The 6,645-nt window shown below is 31.8% G+C and overlaps 1 long non-coding RNA gene across 1 annotated transcript in view; it reads left to right on the forward strand.

Annotated features, from left to right (window-relative positions):
- The first annotated feature begins 207 nt into the window (after positions 1 to 207).
- The window catches only part of LOC122529166, a 10,999-nt gene continuing 4,561 nt past the window's right edge, over positions 208 to 6,645 (forward strand). The window contains exons 1-2 of the long non-coding RNA XR_006306759.1: positions 208 to 275; positions 2,866 to 2,873. This is a non-coding gene — a long non-coding RNA (uncharacterized LOC122529166). The remainder of the gene's footprint in view (positions 276 to 2,865; positions 2,874 to 6,645) is intronic.

The following is a 6,645-nucleotide window of genomic DNA, read 5'->3' on the forward strand; positions in this document are numbered from 1 at the left end:
GACTAAAAAGGGATGATAAGCCATCTTTCTTGGACACGAGTAGAAAAGCAGGGTCGTGTTTTCCAATACAAGCAGATCCGGCCTCTCTCTTTCTTAATATTGCGATGATCAGGATGATCTGAAGTGTAAAATCTTTTTCTAAAATCTTGAAATATTTCTAGATTATGCTGTAAGTTTCTGTCGGGAGTATTACATATGTTCTTCATAATGCTTGAATAATTGATATAGAAACTTTTAAAGTTAATAATATATTTTGAATAATTATAGTAAATATTGTAAGATTAGAAACTCAATTTATTATAAAATTTCTTAATAAAATTAAAATTATAAAATTAAATTTCTAAACGAAATTGAAATTAAATGTCCAGGAATTAAATTTGATGATAAACGAATTGATAATGTTCAAGGTCGAATTATCAATCTAATTAATTCAATAATTACTACAGAAATGTATAAGAGCATCAAGTGTTTTAAAAAATTAATTGGGAAATTGGTAAATAAATAAATAAAAAATCTTAATGATAATGATATTGATAAATTAAATAAAAGATGTCTTGTTAAAGATATTATGAAGACACACATTATGAAGAATATTACATACATATTATGTAATAATAAAGCAATACAAAATGAAAACGAAAGGAAGAAAAAGGGAGGGAAAGAAGGGAAAAGGATAGAAAGAATGCAGAAAGAGAGCAAAGATGAAAATTACGGGAAGAGAGGGAGGAAAAGAAGCGAGACGAGAAGGTAAAAAAAGAATTCGCTTGCTCTCTATAACACGTATAATACTGTGGGTCCCATCGATCTATCAGATGAATCCAAAATTTCTTTTTAATAATATTTTCGCACGCCTGTACAAAAATTAACAAATCGCAATGTAAATCAGAGTCCCGATATTTTTCACACGCGTGCGTTGTGCTGAAACTTTTAGATACCGTAATATAATTTTCCTCTGTTCTGAGAACAATTTCACGATTTCGATCGTAAATGAACAACTTCTCAAGTAGGACAACGCGGAAACTTTTTAGTAGAAAAATTTCTCGAAAGCCGTAAATACGTGGAAATATTGAATTTTGGAATATCGTAGAACTGGCACGGCGCGGCGCGGCGCGGCATAAAGCGAATTAATTTTCACCGTGAGTCGGAAGACCAGGCTTCCGGTTGCGCATACATATGTATACTTGACAGGACAGGCTGCTGGAGGCCTTGGGGTGGAGCAAAGGGATGATAACTTGAAAGGACTGGAACTACAACGGGAACGTCGAATGTCGGTTGGAATGAAAATTGGTATAGACGTCGTTCGCTTGCACAAGTCCATATTGTATGACACCGCGAAATTCAGATGATTTATTACGTAATATCACGCGCGGAGACCCCGATTTCCTCCTCCTCCACAGTATCGTTGCCGCAGCATCGTCACGCTATCCCTCTTCCGCGATCATCCCGCGTTTCTCTTCTCTTCTCTCTCTCTCTCTCTCTTCCACCTTTCTATCGATGCGGTGCCACACTCGAACACTTTTCAATTGAAAACTTCAATCGAACACTTTCAATTTGATAGCGAGACGCTCGTGTTCCTGCCGATTACGATCGAGTTGTCGCGACAGCTTTGTCGCATCTCCTTACATTAATATTTCGAGGACTGATATTTAGCTTCGTTCCGGTTTACTTGAGAATTTCGAGAGCCGATGAAACGTTTTCTTTTTCATACGTGAGACGTTAACGAGAATCGAGCAGAATCAGCAGAGTCAGCGCATTCGTCACAGGTTGGTTACAGCCAATGCGAGATGCCCATCGGTTCACACCAACGAAAATGAAGAGCATTTTCCAATTTTCGTCTGGATATGACGTAGGTCTTAGCCCTCGGAATCCGGAATGCTCGATACGTGACAGCATTATAGATTTCGTGCGCGAAAAAGGTCGAGGACAGCCACGGAATGATAACGTTTTTCAACCGAGAGCCGATCACAGGAACCTCTTTTTTGTCTTGGATATATAGCAAGCCAGCGGAAACGATGTTGCTCGTGATGGTTAACGTTCTCTTCTTCGTTTCTCGGTAGGGAGAGACGGACAGAGCGATGCGAGGCGAAGAAGAAGGAGGAAAACAGTCGGTTGTGCGAGAGCTAGCTACCCTCCGTAACGTGTTCGTGATATTTTATATAAAATAGAGATCACACTCTATTTCACGCGATAAATGGATTAATTCGAAGAGCCAATATACATGTTGTATATAATTTACCATTCCCTCTTTATTGTACAAATTGCAATTTATAGATAGATATGTATACACAGTCTCGTCTTACACTTCTTCCTCTTAATCCATCGTTGGCCCATTACGCAAAATAGAGCAAGATTTGTGAATTAATTTAAGTGAACACGCCATTTGCCAAAGGAGTGATTGTCGAATTGCAGTTGACTTACAAGAATTACTTGATTTGTTAGAATATCAGAACATGTACATGTGTCGTAGTATATTATTCCGGCTACGCAAATAGAAAGGGAAATGCGTGGATTTCTTATGCAAAGATGCGAAATTTCGCCCCCAACGTTTTCGCTGGGCAACGCAGCATAATTGTTCTAAAACATTTAAGCTGCAATCTTCTGTTCCCTCCGTCGCGAGATCAAGAATTCCTTCTTCAATCTTCCTGAGAACGGAATTAGTAATTTTGCTCGACTGTTGCTTAATAGCTACAGTGAGTCGAAAAAGTATTTGATACATCTACTTCTTTTGCAATATCTTTGCGAAAACAGCTGATGCTTTTGATAATAAAGTCTGTTTCCCGTCAATTGTTTGTCACGTAACGGAAGTAACGTGCACAGTAGCTATAAAAATTCGGGAGTCAAAGAAGAGTATAATTTTCAAGAAAGAAAATATTGTAACGGTACTAATATTGTATAATATTGCTAATATTATACCTTTTATTGGGTGTAGAAATTATATTAATATTAATATTAATATAATTAATATTATTATAATTTAAATTACATAAATAAAATATATTCCTCTGTGAAAACGAAAATTTTATGTTCCTTTTGTATAATGAATAAATCTATCTACGCATATAAATAATGTAGCGTGAATAAATAAAATATCAATTTTTTCGTTCTTAAAGATAAAATTCTTGATATAAAATCTAACTGTCTTAATGTTGATAATGCAATAATTTTTGTTTCCTATTTCAAAATTAACCGTAAATATGATTGATACATCAAAATAATTGACATAGATGTATAAATCGTGATAACTGACTTATCTATAACTCTATGACTCAGTCTATATTTAATGGCAGGATGTTATTAAAAAAGTTGCAAAATATTCTTTCATATGTTTATTCGAAATGTTATCGAATGATGTCGCGTCGATACCAAGAAAATACGCTTGTCTTCAAACCATTAAAAATATATATTGTATAATATATCCTGTTCGAATATTTTAAATAAAATACAGAATATAATACTCTATACTCAGAATATAATGCTATATACTCAAATAGAATATAGTATTCTAAATAAAAACCTCTCATAAATTGTTTAATATATAAAATCTAATTCTATTAAATTAACACGAGTTATTTTCTTATATAAAAGGATATTTTGTAGCTTTCCTAATAACATTCCATTATTAAATATAGATTAACCACTGAAATTTACAAGTGTATCAATACTTTCTTGACTCTTTAATTATTGTTGTCTAACTCATTATTGGAAATTGTTGGTGTATAAATTACTTTTGTAATTAACAAACTATTTATGAAAACAGATTTTATTATTTGTTTTTACAAAGATAATTCAAAAGAATTAGGTATACAATACTTTATATGATACTATTTCTAATAGAGACAAAAATCCAGACAATGTCGATGCACGAATTTTCTATAACATAAAGTATTGCATAAATTTTATATATATTATATATAGGTTATAATATTATATTATATATAGATTTTATATATATTATATATATAAAATATAACATAAAGTATTGCATAAATTTTATATCATAATTTATATTATAATATATATAAAATTTATGAAATACTTTATGTTATAGAAAATTCATGCATCGATATTATCTGGATTTTTGTCTCCATTAGAAATAGTGATAGAAATAGTATCTCTAATAGAAATAGTGTCTCTATTAGAAATAGTAATAGAAATAGTACTATTAGAAATAGTATCATAATCGCTTTAAGATAAAGCATCGTCGGTCTAATATTGAACCAAAGTTGTACGTTAAAAACGAGCATTTCCATGATTTGATAATAAATCTACGTAAATCTCGTCCAGAACCTCATTGCTCACTCTTTTAGAAATATTCACCTGGAATAACATTGATTGTGGATCAACGTTCCAATTCCGTTTTATTATTAGATAGTTTCATCGAACCTAAATTTCATTTCTTTGTTAATTGATCAACGCTTGACAGACACATATTTCTGCAAAAACTTTATCTCGTTAACTTTTCGCGAATTGGATTTTCTGCTACAGTGTCGTATATTTCATGCTCTACTGAAACCAGGAAAGCACATGCGTGTAAGTACAGGTGCAGCTGTTTCTTATTATCTGTAAGTTAAGTCTCGCCAGAGCAGTACATTCGCAGAGTATCGTTAATTACATATCAGTGGTTTAGGATTGTAGCTTTACATACCTTGCCGCGCAGATTGCATCATAAAGTAATTTTACAGCTGTAATGGTAGGATGGAGCGGAGTAAACGTAGCAGATGCAACGAATAGATGCAAGACATAATGCGAAATTGGAGTTACGAATGACCAGGAATCCATGGAATTAAATCTTAAAGAAGCGAATTTTATCCTGTTTAATGTTCTCTACTGCTCCTAATATTTTACTGTTACGTTTTTTTATCGTTCTCTTGTTCTGTTTTAAATTCTTCACTGACGTTGCGTTACTTGAAAAAGAATAATAATTTCTTATATATATTTCTAGGCTAAACTGAAAAATGTCGGGTTTAAATGAATAAAACATCGGCCTTTGTCGGTAGTTAAAGCATGATTGCAAAGAAAGTCTGTTTTTGAGTTGAAAACTTATATATAAAAATGATATATAAAATAAAATAAGAGTAATTATATATAAAAATATTTTAGGAACACATACAATGCCGCTTAAAAGTCTTAAGACACTTTTTGGTTTTGATACCAGTCAGTTCAGTATTTAAATAGCTCGTTCATCAAACTGGCTAACTGTAAAAGAAAAAAAAAAAAAAATAGAGAAACTGATAATGTAATATATTTTATAATATCTGTGACAAAATAGTATACATTTTTGAGATTCCTTGTAAAATTTGTAAAATTCAAAGGAATCTGTGAAATATACATGTACATGTACATAATATACAATGGATCCAGAAAGTATTCGCACACTGTCTAGATTCATTTTTAAGTGTGAACTTTTACAGTACTGAGTTTCTTCCAAAGATGGTTTAACATCATTTTTAGAGAAGTCAAGTAAATATACTCTTTCTCTCCACATTGAAAAAGCTTTTTTCATAATTAAGTCCACTACTTGTCTACTCCTTGAAATTTATTGTCATTTCTTCTCGTGAAGTTGTGAGAGTTGCAAGTATCGATAAATAAAATATTAACAAAAAGTATCGTTTAATTTTTGTCACTTTTGATATAGATATGCTCCTTTTAAGCGGGGGTTCTATACGTAATATGAACTGGAGGAAAATTCAATAATCCTTCCAAGAAACGTTCAATACCTCATATCAATTTAAATATTGTCCTCTTTTTACTAGATAATATATAGTGGATGAATAGGATATTTAATTATTTATTGCTTATCGAAAATAACGGTAGCTTTTCACAAACAATATTTGAAGTTTCAATTTTTTGATTTTGAAATGAATCGAGTGACAAGCCCAGTCAAACGATCAGTTCAAAAATTTGATTTCAAATTTTATGTTGATTGTTATTTCTTTCGTTCGTTAAACTCTCGTATATAAAAAAGATGAAAATATATAATTTCTTTTTTCATCTAAAACTTATTCTATGCATTGTTTTCTATATTAAATTATTTTCGTAAAAGTTCCTTTATTTCATTCGGCCTTGGTAGAAATAGATACACACAGTTATGGTAGGAACAGGAATATATAAAGTGCCATGTGTTAAGCAGAAATATACGTAAAGTGTACGTTTAACGTTTAATCAGTTGGCACACTTCTAAAGAAGAATATAGGTTTTGCGTAAGTCATCTACGCTCAAATATGTTGCTAAAGATTAACATTAGTCAATATTAGTCAAACATTAGTCCTCAATTAGCACATCCTTTCGCTTTTTTAATTGCATTGTATAACAGAAGTTTTCTTTGCTATCGCGAATGAAAGTGTTTGCCCAATAAATACACTTTCTCAATGTTTGTTCCATTAAAGAAAAGTGGTGACTACGTATAATTATGCGGGAACTTAAATAACTTTGACTTACGTTTACGCAAAGGGAAAGAAACTTTTAAATTCCATATCGCGAAATAACCAGCGCTCATAATTTTAACGAGCAGAGTCAAGGGATCAGGACAGTTTGGAATTTCCAAACAATCCATTTTTTTTTTTTTTTTTTTTTTGGTCTTAAACAATAGTTTGAAGTTTTAGAAATAAGATACAAAAGGTTCTAGGCCTTTAAAACGACTTATTT

Source organism: Frieseomelitta varia, unplaced genomic scaffold, assembly GCF_011392965.1.
Source record: "Frieseomelitta varia isolate USP_RPSP 00005682 unplaced genomic scaffold, Fvar_1.2 scaffold_279, whole genome shotgun sequence".
Classification (NCBI taxonomy): Eukaryota; Metazoa; Arthropoda; class Insecta; order Hymenoptera; family Apidae; genus Frieseomelitta; species Frieseomelitta varia.